The 18,543-nt window shown below is 37.6% G+C and overlaps 1 non-coding gene across 1 annotated transcript; it reads right to left on the bottom strand.

Moving 5' to 3' along the window:
* Positions 1-580: 580 nt before the first annotated feature.
* LOC120068650 (small nucleolar RNA R71) lies at positions 581-687 on the bottom strand. The gene has a single exon (XR_005479286.1). It is a non-coding gene; the product is annotated as a small nucleolar RNA R71 (small nucleolar RNA).
* Between the last annotated feature and the right edge of the window lie 17,856 nt (positions 688-18,543).

Below are 18,543 nucleotides of genomic sequence, written 5' to 3'. Positions count from 1 at the left end.
CCCATCTTTTGCCTCTTGACCCTGAGATTGAATGAACTTTGTGAAGAAATCTTAGAAATAAGCAAGAAGTAGAAGAAGAGATGGTCGAGGAACTAGAGAAGGCGATTAGGGATTATTTCCAAACATCTCTCTCTATTGCTCAACCCGAAATTATGGAGGCACCGGTCAATGTTATTTTTGAGTTAAAATCGGGGTTGATTCGAATGGCTAGAGATATTGTTTTTAAAGGGCGCCCCAATGAAAATCCTCATAAGCACCTTAGATCTTTTCTTGAAATTTGTGGAACAGTTAAGATTATTGGAGTTACGAATGATGATGCAATTAGACTAAGACTGTTACCTTTTTCTTTGCAGGATAGGGCTAGGGTCAATTTGACTCTCTCCAAAACCCTTGAATTGATTCTTATCTTTCACATGTAAAGTAAAACGGATGAATGAAACTGAGAATTGGACCTCTGATGAAACAAGTCATTCAACGGAAGAGCTGATTGCTAGAGACTATCACATTGGAAAGCATTAGCACTTGGGAGGAGCTAGCTCAAGGATTCTTGAATAAAGATTTTTCTCCTACCAAATCTTCTAAATTGAGGTATGAAATTATTGCTTTTTCTCAACAAATGGATGAATAATTATTTGAATGTTGGGAGAGGTACAAAAATCTCCTTAGGAAATGCCCGCAACATGGATAGCCTAATTGGTTGCAAATACAATTCTTCTATGATGGATTGAATAACAACACTAAATCCATTCTAGATACTACTGTTGGAGGATCCCTTTTCTTTAAAACCGTTACAAAAACTTACATTATTCTAAAGGACATGACCATTACAAGCTATAATATGCCATGTGATAGAGCTTCTAATAACAAAGTAGCATAAATTTATGAAGTTGATGAGGAAAATGCTATTAAAGCTCAATTAATCATAATTACTAATGCTTTGAATAAATTGACTATAAGTGGTCAAACACATAATTCATTGTCCATAGTCTCTTTAGCAGCTAAGGCATCTGAAACTCAGCAAGTTTGGGACTCATAAGATACCGAGACAACTAATTATGTGGGCATAGGAAAATACAGAGGCCAACAAAAAATTCCCACACATTACCCCCAAGGTTTGAGAAATCATGAAAATATTTCTTATGCAAATAACAAGAATGTTTTGGCCCCTATACGTTTTTTCCAACCTGAAAAGAACCATCCTTGGAGGAATTGATGATAAACCTTATCAAGATAACCAAGGAGAAAACATCTACCTTGGAGAATTCAGTCCATACTATCCATCTACCTTGGAGAATTCAGTTTATACTATCTTGAGCACCATACAATGACAAAATTATTTGGCCATGAATGATGAGAACAATGGACTTGCTTGACTATTTCAATATAGGTCTCTATCTAGCTACTCATTAAGGCATGAGTCATTAGCCATTAGCATATTTATTTAGAACTTCTCTATGATCTTGTTTTATCTTTGCTCAGGACTATCAAAGTCTTAAGTTTGGAGTGGTGAAATGCATAGAAAATGTGTATTATTTGCCTTAGATTTAGGATGATTTTTTTATATGATTTTATAAGATTTGACGTGTTTTCTAGTGACTTTCAAAATTTATGATCGAGAATTGAATTATATTCAACATGAGCCAAAAGGACCAAACTATGATTAAAGAAGTCAAAAGGATCAAATTGAGCCAAAATCGGATCGAAACCATTGAGAAAAGTTGAGAAAAGAAGAAGAAATCCTAAAACAGGGCAGCGTTATGGCGTTACCCCAACACTGTAGACCCACGAGCATCAAATTTGAGCAATTGCTAGATCACTACTGTACTTCAATAAAAAGGCCAGAGCGCAGTTGCACTACCTTGAGCTGTCACACCTTGCCCTAGATTACCCTACCTAGACCTAGGACGGGTTGCGATGACAGCAGACCCCGAGCATGGAGTAGAGTCTTCTGTCAGACTTGCCTTGAACTTGAAACTTAAATTAACTACCTTGCTTTTGTACATGTTGCAACAAACTAATGAGTCAGGTGGCAACTTCTGATTCGTTAATCCTTATTGAAACACAAGAACAAACCTGGTGGAGGATTAAATTCAACCCTTAATTAATTTAATCCTTGAAATAATTTCGTTTTAGTCTTAATTTCCTACAATGTTGTGGACTATTTTTGTATTTTCATTTAAACCTATTTTCCTATCTCCTAGTTAAAAGAACAACACATCCAAAGTACTTCTCTTCCCACATATATATTTCTTTCTCCTCTATTGTAACTTCTCAATTTCTTGTTCTCTCACCACATATACCAAAAATAGCTAGTCTTCCCTCTCAACACTCTCTTTACGTGGCAATTTATGTTATTATTATTTTATCCTTTTTCTTAACCTCCACCCCATTCTTCTTCTTCTCTCAGCATTCTCTCTCAAACCCTTCTTCTTCCTTTGTTTCTCCATGGCCTTGGGTTCAAGCTTTGGTTTTTTTCTATTTTTTTCAGCTATACTTAATTGTTAACAAAGAATAAGTTTGGAAGAGAAAATTATTTATCAACCATTTAATGGCCTCAAATTATTACCCTTTTCTTCTAAATTGCTTGCTTTCCTCCACAAATTCATCAATCAATTTGTATAAATAACCATCTCAAAATCTCTATGTGATTTTGAGGTACACCCATGTCAAAAGCATAAGCAAATACCCAAACAATTCTATTTCAAAAACTCATTTCTTAGAAAACTTACCCAATATGTAGTCTTTATCTACCATTCTTCCAAAATCCTCCATGCCATTGCTTGCTCTAGTTCTTCATTCATCATTTAAAACTTCCTACATAAAACCCATCTCTGATCTTCCCTATCTAAGCTCTCACTTCCTTTCTTATTCCCTTTCTGTTTTTCATTCCCAAAATTTCAATTTAAAGATGTTTTTATTATTTATTAGTATTACTTTTTTGAAAAATTATTTTAAATGATAAAACAGGTGAAAATATTTATAAGATATAGCAAATTTTTTGAATTATTAATGATAGACGTTGATAGACTTCTATCAGTGTCTATCAATATCACTACTAAACACTGATAGAAGTCTATCAGTATCTATCAACGTTTATTATGGATAGTTCTAAAATTTTATCGTATTTTATAAATATTTTAGTTTATTTTTCTATATTTAAAAACAACCCTACTTTTTCCACTTGCCATTATTCCACAAAACCCACCTCGGATTATACATGCCACCCAAAAATCATATTTGTGAAATTCCGGTTGATTTAGTTATTATACTTTTATTTACTTACTTATTTATTTATTTAGTTTAACAAAATAGCATAAAATGACATGTATATGTATCCTTCATACTCTTGATTTTCTCTTTTTGCCATTACTTCCCAATCCAACCTCTCTCCTTACACATTACTAATACAAATTTTCCTTTTAATTTATTTTCGCTATCAAATTTTCCTTTCTTCTCTTTCATTTAAATTCTTATTTAATTCAATTCAAGATTTTGTATTTCCAATTATCTCCCAAATCTTCCCTTTTAACAAAATACTTCAAAATAAATAACTCATTATTTTGCAAATTTACCAAAATAACAAGACATAAAAGTGGGTCTCACATGAGCGCAGCTCTGTGCTACGACTTTGGCCCTTGAGCGCCACGACGCTCCTTAGAATTCAGGGTTGTGCCAGCTTTCCTTTTTTGAAAATTTGACAATTTTGGAAATCTTGTGGTAATCAAGTTTGGATCCTCTATTTATTTGGAGGTTTTTCAACATTGAAAAAGACGATATTTTGATATAGTTTGAGACCTAAAGAGAGAATTTATGCTGAAAAGTTAGAGAATTTGAGAAAAATTTTGAAGGTCGTTCGAGTTTCTGAGATGACGATCAATGTGAGCTTGGAGGATTCAAGAGATCAAAGAATTCTTCGAGAGGATTCTTCTTCGATTCCCTTTTCATTCTCTAAATCTTATACTTGAATTGATGTATGAAAATATATTGATGGAAGCTATGAGTGGTTAAACTTCCTTGTTTTAGGGTATTGATGAAGGTTTTATGAATTTAGATTAAGTTTAGTTCTTTTCATGGATGTTTCTTGATAACTCTTTGCTTTTTACTGATATTATGTTTCATTCCTATTGATTGGCCATCGATGTTTGCAGGTTGAATGTTTAATTAAGAGATTGAATATTTTATTAGATCTATCATTAAATCATGATTAATCTTTCATGCTAATAGTTAAGTTAATAGTGAAAGTTGTTGATGACAATTCCTAATGCCTTGTTTCTTAATTTGATTTCATGAGATTTAGTTATCAATTAAGTTGCATGCGAATAGGTTATTTTTTAGAGAAAGTAATCTTGAATTAAGTTTCTAGGCTTAGACACAATGTTTATACAAGATTCCATGAATTGACTAGAGTAGATCTAATGAATTAATTAACGGAACTCAATACTCTAGAATAGTTTTATTCACATATTTTCAATATTGCTTTCTTTTATTGCCTTACAAAATCACAAATTGAAACTCGATTTCGATTCCTTAGTTAAAATTGATACAATTCTGAGATAGCTAAACAATAACTATAAATTTGATCCCAGAGGATGATACTCGCAATTATAAGCCGTTTAATATGATAACTTAACCACATATACTTGCATGCAACAATTGGCTATGATGGGGAAGGAAAGTAAACAACACATGGATTGGACCATGTTGAGTGTGATTGATGATTGGGAGAAGTTCTGTAGCTATGATTGGGGTAACATAATTTTTAAGAAGAGTCTTGGTAGCTTGAAGGGTGCATTGAACGGGAAAGTAGAAATGTACAAGAAGAAGTCTGGAAATAGTAAGGCCCCTGAATCGTACAGTTTATATGGATTCCTATTCGCATTCCAGATTCATTGATTGTACCTTAAAATATTTGTTACAATATGATACCAAAATAATAATTGTGTAATAATTGTTAATTTGGTTTTCTATTTTTAGGTTTGGACGTATAAGATTGTATCTTCATTTAGCGGGTGAGTGGCCAATCGGTTGTCCAGCGATGCCATACCGTGCATCCTATGTTGAAGTTGCACGTACTCACCTGAGTCGAAGGTGATTCATAACTAGGTGTTTGGCATCAAGTAGTAATCCCTCCAAATTTGTAGTTTATATTTCATTATGTATGATCTTATTTAATACTATTTCATTATGGTTACATGTAGGCTCAAATAATAGAATCATTCCAACGGATGAGAAATTGACTTATATGGGTAGGTTTATTGACCAACACTCGTGGATGGGTTCCAAAAACCACCTCATTCTTGTCCTGCACCTAATTAAACTCACCACACATACACGTCCTCTCGTGCAAGTTTACCCGAGGGTTAAGGTGACTGTTAACTATCTCGAACTCTAAAAGGATACATGAATACCCGTTGTGGAAGCAACCGTGTCCCTGTTCTAATTTTATAGAACATACAGAAAACATAGAGAAGTAAACAAGATATACATAATCTAATGAGCATGCTTTTGTATAGAAATTAAAGAGAAAGAAGAGATCCGAGGATCACATACTCTTGAAGAGTAAACTCTTCACGATTCCTCTCCGAATCTCGAACACAATAAAAATTTCGATCACGAAATCACAACAATAAAATCCCAATCAATCGAACACCACCACGCAGAAACCTCGTTATTTTTGGGGTTGAGAATCGCTGAGAGTTTGTGGCCTTCAAGATTAATTTTGGAATGGGATGATGATTAATTTGAAAGGGAGTAGAGAAAAAAATAACGCCACTAAATTTGTGTTCTAATTTGTATCCTTTTGCACTTTCATTTCCATACATTATGATGAGAAAGTAATGGGAAGGAAGTTATTAAATAACTCCCTCCCTAATAATTAAATTAAAAAATTTTAATTAATTATATATATATTATAACCATATGTTATATTTAATATAACATATAACCTATAGTTTATATTATGTCACACATAATATAACCTATAGTTTAATATTTTCTCACTTAACCTATAGTATTTAAAATGAATCAAATTCATATTAATATTTGAATCATATTAAAATATTTTTCTCATATACATTATAATATTTGTATCTCATATAATTAATTTTAATTATATAACTAATTTCCTTTATTAATTTGAACAATTCAAATTAATCCAAAAGTTAATTCGATTCTTATTAATCCCTATTGAGCTAATGACTTTATGGACCTATAGATTAAAGCTCCAATGATACTTGATTAATTAATCAAACTCTTTAATTAAATTAATCAACTTCCATTAACTGTCGGTTACTCCACTAAAGACCGATAGTTGCACTCTTCGCACCATAGATATATTTATGTGTCCATTGAATATGACCAATCAATAGTGCATTGATCTTTCACAAATTGCTTGTAAGTACAGTTGGGCCAAAGTTACTGTTTTTCCCTTATAGTTACATCTAACTTCTTAACTACCAGTGATCCCTCAAATGAACAATTAGTTATAGTTAAACTATAACCAAACCCCTTTTGGGTCAGGAGAGGGTATGACGCCACATTGTTCAAGCTTCGAAATCAGCCCTTAAGATAGCAATTTCTCTAGTTATCCTAAAAATAAAGAAGTGAGTTCTTAAGCTACGTTCCCAGCTCCTCAATCAGATGAATCCTAAAATGATGGGAATATTGAGTTGGTGAAACTGGCCACTCTCACCCATACAAATCAAAGGACCATCTTCATAGGCAGGAGTTCATAAATTCAGGATTTAGGTCAAGACACCTATGGTCATCCTGATGTAAGTCTCTACTAACAACGTGTTATATAGACAGACTATTCATTTCATGGCTTGGTCTTATATAAACTCTTTGTATAGAATACCCCCGTTCACATGTCTCCACACAATTGATCATGATCAGATCATTTATAGCACTTTACAATAATTGTATCAACTATAAAGTGATCGTATTCGTAGTGTCACAATATAAGGTACCCAACCTTATCCATATACTATAGAACTTTTAGATTATCACTTAAATGTGATCCATCTAAATGTCTCTAGATACATGTTTAAGTTACAGAAGATAACCCTGGATATTAGTTTAATGGTTTTTGTGGGTTAATGTAACTAAATGTTGAATAAAATACCCCTTATTTTATTAGATAAATATTTGTACAATACAATTATAAACTATAAAATCATGGGATTTAGGGCATCAACCCTAACCGTGGTAGTCGATCAGATGCACAATGTACGTCCTAGATTGCATCTCAGCTAGTTTCATAATTTTTTCTCCATGGTCCGAAAACATCATTCTCGACTCGTTGCTAATGTCTGACGATCAGAAAACCAAGTTTGATAGAGTCCTCAAATATGATCCAATAATGTGGTCACCGGTAGGAACCATGCATCATTTGATATTGCATTAATACATTCAACAATGTTTGTTGTCATCTGATAATATCTCATTCCACCTTGGTAAACTCGCACCCATTTCAACAATCCCATATTGGTTAGATATTTTTGTACACTAGGATATCGACCCAACTTATTCCAATAATGCAAGAAGACAACCTCTCGACATGCTTTCACTACAAGTATGACATATGCACACACATTATCGTATTGAACTTGGTAGTCAAATTTAGACTCGTATGATGGATGCATAGAGTGTGAAATGCATCAAAATATATAATACTAATTGATTTAGCAATGCTTTTATGCCTGCCAAATACAAACACCAATCCATTGACCTCACCAGTTGTTACTTGCAACCTCCTCATGAACCATGTCCACAAATCCGAAGATAACTAGGTATATGTTCTTATTGGCATCAATGGAAACAACTACGAGCATAATACCCTTAAAATTTCCTTTCATATAGGATACAACACAATCACTGGCATGATGTAGTCAGAAAACCCCTAATTGCTTCCTCGAGTGCCATGTACACATACTTGAAATGGTCTTCGGGATCAAGGTCCAACTCATATTGCGTACCAGGGTTGGCAATCTTCAATGCTTTACTACACCGTGGTAGCAAAAGAAAAGACTCTCGAAGGGATCCTCTGGCTAATGGCAACGCATATTTCTTAGCCCACCACGCCCTCTCATGATTAATGTCAACCTCATACTCCTTTCGAAAATCTTGAATGATTTCCTTTGGTTACCTTGTCTAGCATCCTGATATTTGGTCTTTATCAGTTCAACTCTAACCTAACTCCTAGTTTGTTTATGATTATGTTTTCTTAAGATTTTCTAACATGCGTGTTGGAAATGACAAGACCCTCAGAACGACGAACAGTAAATCGTCAATGCACGATGGTCAAGCGAAGAGCAAAACCTGCAAAGCAAAAACTCGTTAAGGCTGAGTCGCGGAGCTCGCTCTCTTTAAGACGTTTTGCGGCTCTGCCCAAGTGTGCATGCAGGTCTAAAAATTGCCACGTTGTCCTAAGGATAAAACAGCCAAATGAAAATCGATCGAAAATGCACCATTACCGACCGGAACATACACCCTTTCTTAACTCACTGCTCGGAAAGCTAAGATGGAGGAGGAGAGGAAAATGAAGTGGGAAATGAAGAAATGAATTATATCTTACGAACTGTTGAAGGCCTCGCCTTTTATAGGCCTTCAGAGTCGAACTGTAGGGAGCGAGAAGGGTGCTCTGCCACAGACGTGCGCGGACGGTACAGATAGGCGGACGAAACGTACGGACAAACGGACCGTTTCATTAAAATAATATTTTTTATTAAAAATAATCATCACACACACGTCCGACCGACTGGATGGACAGCGGCGGCGGCGCTCGTGTGGGACATCCACCGAACCCACATTGGCCTATCTCCTCACTCCTTCCAAAACATGGGTACCCCTTGGGGCCCAAACCCAAAACACAAGGTTGGAGTACATAAAGGAGACTTCCAACACCAAATTTTTCAATATGGGATTGGGATTCTCCAACCAAAAAAGTTGGTTCCCTCTAGTTTTGAAAGTTAAATTTTCACCCAACAATTCCCCACTTGGAAATTTAAACAAAACGAAAAGAGAGGAAATATTTTCATCGAGCAGTTTTAGTCTATACAACACTATGCATAAGCAAAGGTGTCTTACGACTTGAATCTTTACATAATGTAGATGATTTAGAATATACTAGAGTAACCCTTGGCTTTGAACTCTATCTCTAACAGCATCTCACACAGAGTGTTATTAGGGTGTAGTACAAAAGCCCGTGCTTTTATGGCCTAGTGATAACGGGCAGAAATACACGTTATTACAACGCAAAGATATAAACAATGTAGGATTGCGATGGTAAAAATATGTAAAATCGTGTCCAAAAGCATTAAGTTGAGAACATTGCGTTCACATGCGTCAATTGCGTTAAAGCAGCTAATTTATGTATTTTGTGCAGGAAAATGCGTTGGCGCAAGGCAGAATTGCAATCTAGGGAATTCAGCGTCCGGTGCATTAGAAGATTACGACCGTAAGGCTATGCAATCGTATGCGATTGCGAAGATCTGCTCAAGAAGGTGGTCGCATAGAGATGGCGCATCAAGGTGAAAGCTTAATAAATCACGATGGGATAGAAAGAGGATGACGGTCGAATCCAAATTTAGTTGACAAGCCGTTAATGACGCACTATAGAAAGTACACTCAACTTTTCGGTGACAATTAATCGACGTATCAGACAGAGATTTTATGAAATCCCATCAATGCAATCATTTGAGAGAAAATCTCCTTCACCTTGATCTCTATAAATACCGAAGGCCACCATCGATAAAGAAGATTAGCCATATAGAGAGTTCGCCATATAGAAGATATTTAGCCGTTGTTTATAGTTTTCTTACACTTAGAAGGCAGAGGCGAGTGAAGAATTGAGAACGTCGAGAGATCACTCCTAAGAAGCTCGGAAGACTGCTGGGAGGCACTGCAAATGAAGAGAAGGCCGACTCTTACGGAAGCAAGAACATTTTTTTGGGCAGAGTAAAGAAAAACATAGTGTAAAAGCGTTGGGAAGCAAGACATTGCTACAAGGCTCACTATCCCTACTTTCCATTTTCATTATGTACTCTGATTCTACTTATAAAATAGAATTTGAATCTCTACATCTGTTCACTTTCTTTACATTACGCATTAGTAACTAAACTTCTGAATGATTTGGAAGCACTTAGCTAACATGACCTGAAATCTTCCTTTTATGTGATCATCTTGTATTTTGTATACATCATTCGTCTTTTAGAGATGCTCGGGAGGGTGGTCTAAGGATAGAATCTAGGCTTGGGAAAGTCAGATTAGAATCTAGCCTCAGGAGAGTCAGGTTAGAACCGCATAAGCAAGAGATAGAAACTTAGGAATAAGTTTTGTTTGCTATTGACGCATCGCATGCACCCTAGAGATAGAATATGATAGTATGCGGTCACCTTGTGTATGTGTGCATCATTCATCATCGCATAGACAAGAATAGAGACTTAGGAATAAGTCCTATCAACATCATCGTATACATCGCATGCGTCCTAGAAATAAGAACTATGACATTTGCATTGGAAGATGATTTGTTATTGTGTGTGTGTAGCATGATCGCATAGCTTGAACGCAATCTTAGGAAGTGTTAGCTAAATCCCTTCTCAACCCGTTCCCCACATACTCATTGTTACTTTCGCTGTTATTTACTCTTTTCTCAATTCTACCGCATAGAATCTATACCTTAAACAAACATACCAACCAACTCATTTTTTTAGTTGTCACCACAAAGGAATCAGAAATCACCGTCGCATATTGTCTCCATAGTCTCTATGTTCGACTCTGGGCTTACCAGGAAACCTAGTAGGATTTATACTTGAATTTTGCTAGGAAAACGTGCATGTACAACACATACACCACCATCGCAATATACACCATTATTTCATCGCATTCACAAAGCATCAAGTTTTTGGTGCCGTTGCCGGGGACTACAGCAATACATATTGTGCTAACGGTAACTTTTTTATTTTCTTTGCAGCTTTCCATCTCTGTGCACTGCCTCTCCTTTGGTAAGGGAAGAAGCGGGCATCGTATGAGCGGAGGACAAGCTTCTAAGCCCGATTACAACCCAGAGATTGAGAGAACTTTCCAAAGAAGAAGAAGAGACAATCGCCTACATCAACAATAAGGGATATCCGAACATGGCAGAGCAACCGGAAGACAGAGCACCAAATGCAAATAATATCATGGCGAACCCCATTTTCTTAGCAAACGACCGCAATAGGCCCATCCGGGACTATGTGTCGTCCAACCTTTATGATTTCTCACAAGGAATCATGAGGCCAGCTCTAGACGGATCGAGGTTCGAGATGAAGCTGGTGATGCTATAAATGATTCAAACTGCCGAACAGTTTGGCGGTAGGCGTGGTGAGGATCCGCACGCCCACCTCTGGAGTTTTATTGAAATTTGCAATACGTTTATGTTCCCAAACATCTCCGCTGAGGAGATTCGACTACACTATTCCCATTTTCGTTGTGTGACCAAGCACGGAAATGGGTTTATTCTCTCGAACCAGGGGAGAGTACATCGTGGGAACAGGTAGTAGAAAAGTACATGAAGAAGTACTTCCCCCGACAGAAAACGCAAGACAGAGGAAGCTGATCACTAATTTTGAACAAGATATTGACAAATCGCTCAGTGACGCCTGAGCGAGGTTTAAATGGTGCGAGATTGTCTGCACAATGGCTTACCAGATTATCTACAAATGGAAATTTTTTACCACGGTTTGGACCCTGCATCGCAGATGGTTGCCAATGCAGCAGTAGTTGGAGGTCTGCTTGACAAGACATACGACGAGGCTAAGAACATACTTGATTGCATTTTGAAAAATCACAAAGACCAGAGAGAAAGCGATCAACGACTGAGAATTAAAAATAGTGACATAAGCAATGGGACCATCGTATAACTACAAAACCAAATGAATGTGATGAGTCAGCAACCCAGGAACGCATAGGGGGCATGTCAATGCAATTGGTCAAACGAGCGCAAGTTGTGCCACTTGTGGAGAAGGCCATCCAATGGAAGAGTGTCCGAGGAACCCACAGTCTATTTATTTCGTGAAAAATAATCCTTTTTCGAATACTTACAACCCTGGGTGGAGAAACCACCCTAACTTTGCGTGGAAAAATAATCAACAAAATTTTCAACCAATGACGCAAAAAAAAGGCCACCAGTATTTTTCCCCCGAACAAACAGTCAAACACAAAATCAAGCTAGTAGTTCACAGGCGCCGCAATCTTCATCTCTGGAGAGCTTACTGAAGCAGTATATTGAGAAGAATGAAACAGTACTTCAGAATCAAGCGACGTCTATCCGCAATCTTGAAATTCATATGGGACAGATTGCGGGCGAACCCAAGAGTAGACCGCAAAGGGCCTTGCCGAGTTCAACGAAACTCCTGTGCAACCCACGGAGTACGAGAAAGGAGCAATGTCAAGTTATGATATTGCGAAGCCGTAAGACAGTGGCAGAGGAGAAAAAGAAGCCAAGCCGGACTATTCCAGTTGTGATGGAACCACAGACCCCGTTGACTCAAGAAGATCAGGAGACGATGGAACCAGAGATTGCGTCCACCTCTAAGCTGATAGAGTAGGGAACTGTGAAAATACAGCTACCACCATTCCCCTAGAGACTAAAGAAGAAGAAAAATGATGAAGTGCAGTATCAACGCTTCATGGACATGCTAAAACAGTTGCATATCAACATCTCTTTCACTGAAGCGATTGAATAAATGCCAAAGTATGCGAAGTTTTTGAAGGACTTGGTGACGAAGAAAAAAGAGATAAACACAAAAACCATCATTGGAACAACCACCAATAGTAGAGTTGAAAACCTTGCCAGACCACCTGAAGTATGCTTTTCTGGGGCAAAATGAAATGTTACCAATGATAATTTCCTTTGCAATTCAAGAAGATCAAGAGAATGCGCTGTTGAGCATCCTGAAAAAGTACATAAAGAAATAGGATGGACGCTAGCAGACATTAGAGGAATCAGCCCCGCATATTGCATGTACAGGATACGTCTCGAGGAGAATAAAAAAGGATCGATCGAACATCAACGCAGACTAAACCCTACGATGAAGGAGGTCGTGAAGAAGAAGATAATCAAATGGTTGGACGTAGGGATTGTCTATCTAATCGTCGACAGCACGTGGGTCAGGCCCCTGTAATGTGTGCCAAAGAAAGGAGGGATGACGGTAGTCCCAAATGAAAATAATGAACTAATACCAATGAGGACCGTCACTGGTTGGCAGATCTACATGGACTACCGCAAACTGAATGCGGCGACGAAGAATGATCATTTCCTCTTGCCTTTTATCGACCAGATGCTAGACCCCCGAGCAGGAAATGATTACTTTTGCTTTTTGGATGGATATGCAGGCTACAACCAAATCATGATTGCTCTTGACGATCAAGAGAAAACCACATTCACCGCTCCTATGGAACATTTGCGTTATGACGCATGCCGTTTGGCCTATGCAATACACTGAGCACATTCCAGAGGTGTATGATGGCCATCTTTTCTGAGTATCTTGAAGATTCTGTAGAAATTTTCATGGACGACTTCTCAGTGTATGAGCAAACATACGAAGTCTGTCTCAATAATCTAGAGAAGATACTGAGGAGATGTGAAGAGACGAACCTTGTGCTGAACTGGGAGAAATGTCACTTCATGGTGAAGGAAGGTATTGTGCTCGAGCACAAAGTCTTTAAGGATGGGTTGGAGGTGGATAAGGTGAAGATTGAGGCGATTGAAAAGCTCCCACCTCCAGCAAATGTGAAGGCTGTCAGGAGCTTCTTAGGACATGCAGGCTTTTATCGACGTTTTGTGAAGGACTTTTCAAAGATTGCGCGAACATTGAGTGCGTTGCTAGAGGCAGAAAGAACGTTTGACTTTGATGACCAATGCCTCAACGCATTCAAGATACTGAAGAATGCATTAATAACTGCACATGTGTTGATCGCACCGGATTGGACACAACCCTTTGAACTAATATGCGACGTAAGCGGTTATGCGATGGGGGTGATGCTAACGCAAAAGAAGAAAACAATGCTACACCCCATCGCATATGTGAGTAGAACTTTGAACCCTGCCCAAACAAATTACACTACCACAGAAAAAGAACTTCTTGCAGTGATCTTTGCGTTGGAGAAATTCAGAGCTTACTTGCTGGGATCTAAAGTGATCGTTCACACCGACCACTCGGCAATCAAATATTTGATGACAAAGAAGGATGCATAGCCGAGATTGATTCAATGGGTTCTCCTCCTTCAAGAATTCAACATGGAAATCATTGATCGCAAAGGGATGGAGAACCAGGTTGCGGACCACTTATCAAGATTAGAAAATCCATAAGTCAACTACAACCAGTCGGAGGTGAACGCAACTTTCCCAGATGAGCAGCTGTTCAAAATTGAAGAATTACCATGGTATGCGGACATGGTCAATGAACAATTTCCTGAGAACTACACAGCCCACCAAAAGAGACGGCTCAAACATGAATGTAAATCATATTATTGGGACGAGCCACATCTTTATAAGAGGGGATCAGACTAGATTTTGCGCCTATGCGTACCAGATACTGCTTACCAGCGCATACTATCGCAATGTCATGACTCGCCATATGGAGGACACTTTGGAGGCTAACGCACAGCAGCAAAGGTGTTACAAAGTGGATATTTTTGGCCAACTTTATTCAAGGACGCAAGAGACTATGCAATGAAATACAACCGGTGCCAACGCACGGGAAACCTTTCATGGAAGCATGCGATGCTCATGAATATCATCTTAGAATTGGAACTATTCGACGTCTGGGGCATAGACTTTATGGGACCATTTCCACCATCAAATGGTCACAAATACATTCTATTGGCCATCGACAACGTTTCCAAATGGGTAGAAGCAGTATCGTGTGTCGTAAGCTATCACACCCCACCCCAGATTACCCTCTTAACTTGGATGGAATGGTGACTGCAGCAGTTACCAACCGTTTTGCTGGCACTTACTGCCTAACTAACCTGTTAACTTTTACTAAACCCTGAATACATACATATTATCAATATACCAACATATAAACTCCGAACTTAACACATTTACATCATAGGGTTTCGTAGCATTGTTCATACATGAATATTACAACTTAGTGAGCCCCATCTAATATACTAATCACTAGACAGACACATGTGTACTAACTAACATCGATCTTTAATTACGCTTTCTTCAACCTGTTTCTTTGAGTGGCAGAGTAGCAGCAAGATAGTCTTTTGGGAACTGACCGCTATCTGAAAGAAAACATTTGAAAACGTGAGCTAGAAACCCAGTGAGTGACTTAATAAAACATAAATCTCATGCTTAAACTGAAAGCTCGAAAACATAATACTGGAACTAAAATATACCAAGCAAACGTGTAATAAAACCTTTACAACCATTGTATCTGAAACCTGTATCTTAATTGAGACCCCTACTTTGATCTTTTCATACTGAACTATGGCTAGGAGGGACCCCTACATCGATCTCTTTAAAAATATATCGATGGGCATCTCAAGCATTCTTCTCTAAACATTAGCATTGAGAACTACTCTTAAACGCCATTAAACATTATTATTCCTTAGTTGAGAACGAGCATGCCTCATTCTAGCTCCCAACGTCTGTTATCGGTCATGAGACCTATGCTTCGGCCTCTCTTTGCTGGTTTATGGCCTAGGAGACCCATACTTTGGCCTCTTCTTCAAAACTACCCACGTGTACGTGGAGGTTTCTATATACCGTTAATATCTTAGGTACATTTATTCAGATACCTTTCTTACCTTCAGTACTCCTCTTCATTGTGCTAAGGAATATCAACGCATGTACTTTAGAAATAAACATAGCACATCAAGCTTAGTTTTAACCCTAACGCATGCTTCATACTTTATAAAATAAGTTGGCTTAAATCGTGTTGAACTAGCTTGTAAAAACTATTAGCATGTGTTAGATATGGAAAACATACTTGGAAAACTCATACATTAGTAACATCATGCGTTGATAAACATTCATAAGTATTAGCAATTCCAAACTATCCTTCTAGCCTGGGAGAAGATATGACTGCCTTTATCCTTAGTTGAGAGTGAACTATTAGATTTAACCCTCAATGTCAACCTTAGTCGGGGAGAACCCTTTTGCTCAATCCCTCGATGTCATATTACCTACGTGCACGTGGTTATAACTGAGTACTATCATACCTTAGGTACTTGACTAGGATACCTTCTCATTGTCCTTCAGTATCCGTCATATAACTAGTCATAAACATTTAGTTGAAAGGATACCTTCTCATTGTCCTTCAGTATCCGTCATATAACTAGTCATAAACATTTAGTTGAACACTAAGGCTTAGTACTCAAATCATCATACTAGTTCATCCATCATACTGGTTCATCATAAAAATGGAGTTACTTAAACATACTGAAAGTTTTTGGACAAGATAACATATCTAAATCATGTCAATTCCATGGAAAACATGCTTTACTTAACATGAGAAACAGTTCCACAAATATGTTGCTTGGCAATTCATTTAAACACTTAGCATGGGAAATATCTTCAAGAAATCATAGTTTCTAAATCATTAAAATAGTAAGTCATCACACAGTCACTCACTGCTCGTTGGCCTCTTAATGGATTATATGCCTCTCTAGCTCTTCTTGGCCTGAAAGGACATAATTCCTGGTTAAACTGCTTAGAATTCTTAGCAAAATACCTCAAATAGTTCATTTACTAATGGAACTTTCATCATTAAAGACAGCTTTACTAGCAAGATTCTCCTCATGAGCGAGATCAAGCTTTTCCTAGTGATACCAGCGATACTCAGCCCAATTTCTAGCAAGATTTCCTTCTAGAGCGAGATTCTCAGCACAAAATTAGCGAGATTCCCTTCATAAGCGAGATCCTCAGCACAAAATTAACGAGATTTCCTTCATTAGCGAGATCCTCATTCTCCATATGAGCTGTTTGCTTGTTTTTCCCAAGCAGCTGTCTGCTTATGCACAACTTCTCTGTTACAAATTCAAAAATTCATAACTCAAAATCTAGCCCTCTTTTGAAGAAACTTCCTTCTACAAACATGTTTAAAATTGAGTTAATTTTTCTTACCTTAAAATTTCAGCCAAAAATTTCTTATAATTTGGCCTAGAGCTTCCAATCTTTACCTCAGGCTCTGATTAACCTAAGATTCTGTCTCTTCTGTAATTTCATCACTTTCTGTTCTTCTTTTCCTGCAATCTTTCTTCGATAAGACAACCATGAAAACTAGATTCTCCCAGCTTTCAAATGACACCAATTTCACTAAATTTGCTCATGTAGATTGCCAAAAACCAAGCTTTTGAAGTTCCTTTTCCTTTTAATCTTCCTGATGCCTCCCGAATTCAAGGATTAACCGCCACGTGCCAAACCAATAAGTGAGTTTTCTTATTTAATATGTTTTTCTTTTCCGCTCTTCACAACTTCTATAAATAACATGAATTTTCACTTATTAAATATTTAATATATCATTCCTTTTGTCTAAACATACTTGTTTAGGAACTTAGAATTCGGGGTTTACACTTAGCTACACAAGAGCTTATTTCTTCTTACTTCCATCTTCTACCCTTCCTAAGACATGACTTCATTTAGCTCATTAGAAGACATCACATTACTTACTCTTACTTGAAGTAATTAGGATTCGGGTTTTACACAAGCAATGTGGCGGTAGTCTCCAAGTTCTTGAGAAAAAATATTTTCACTCGTTTTGGCACTCCACGTGCCATAATAAGTGATGAAGGCTCTTCTTTGTTAATTACATCATCAACAAATTGCTGCTCAAGTATAATATCCTCCATAAAGTAGCCACCACATACCATCCACAAACAAATGGTCAAGCTAAAGTATCCAACAGGGAAATCAAGCTGATATTAGAGAAGGTGGTAAAACCTTCACGATAAGATTGGGCAATGAAGTTGGACGATGCCTTGTGGGCATACAGGACCGCCTATAAGACACCTATAGGCATGTCTCCGTATGCACTGGTGTTTGTAAAGGCATGCAACTTACCATTTGAGTTGGAGCATAAAGCAATGTGGGCAGTGAAAAAGCTCAATTTTGACTTTAAGGCCGTAGAGGAAGCAAGGAAACTATAGTTGGTCGAGCTTGATGAATGGAGAACTCAAGCATATGAGAATGCCACAATTTACAAGGAGCGCGCAAAATGTTAGCATGACAAACAAATATGCGAGAAGAATCTCCAGGTTGGACAAAAGGTCTTGTTATACAATTCGCGGCTACGATTTTTTCCCGGTAAATTAAAGTCACGCTGGTCTGGACCCTTCATAATCAAAGAAGTATTCCTGCATGGTGCGGTCGAATTGACTAATGAAGAAGGGACCCGCGCATTCAAGGTCAACAGGCAAAGAGTCAATGCATATCACGGAGGTGAGTTTCTGCGGGAAAATACCTCCGTAGACCTGAGGAATCCTGAATGAAGAAAAATTAAGCGGTCCCTGCGTTGTTATGCGACAGAAACTCGTCAGGGATGCAATTCT

Source organism: Benincasa hispida, chromosome 12 (assembly GCF_027475165.1).
Source record: "Benincasa hispida cultivar pf3 chromosome 12, pf3_genome.v1.1, whole genome shotgun sequence".
Lineage (NCBI taxonomy): Eukaryota > Viridiplantae > Streptophyta > Magnoliopsida > Cucurbitales > Cucurbitaceae > Benincasa > Benincasa hispida.
Note: the sequence above shows the minus strand (reverse complement) of the source record. Positions and strands in the feature narration are given on the sequence as shown.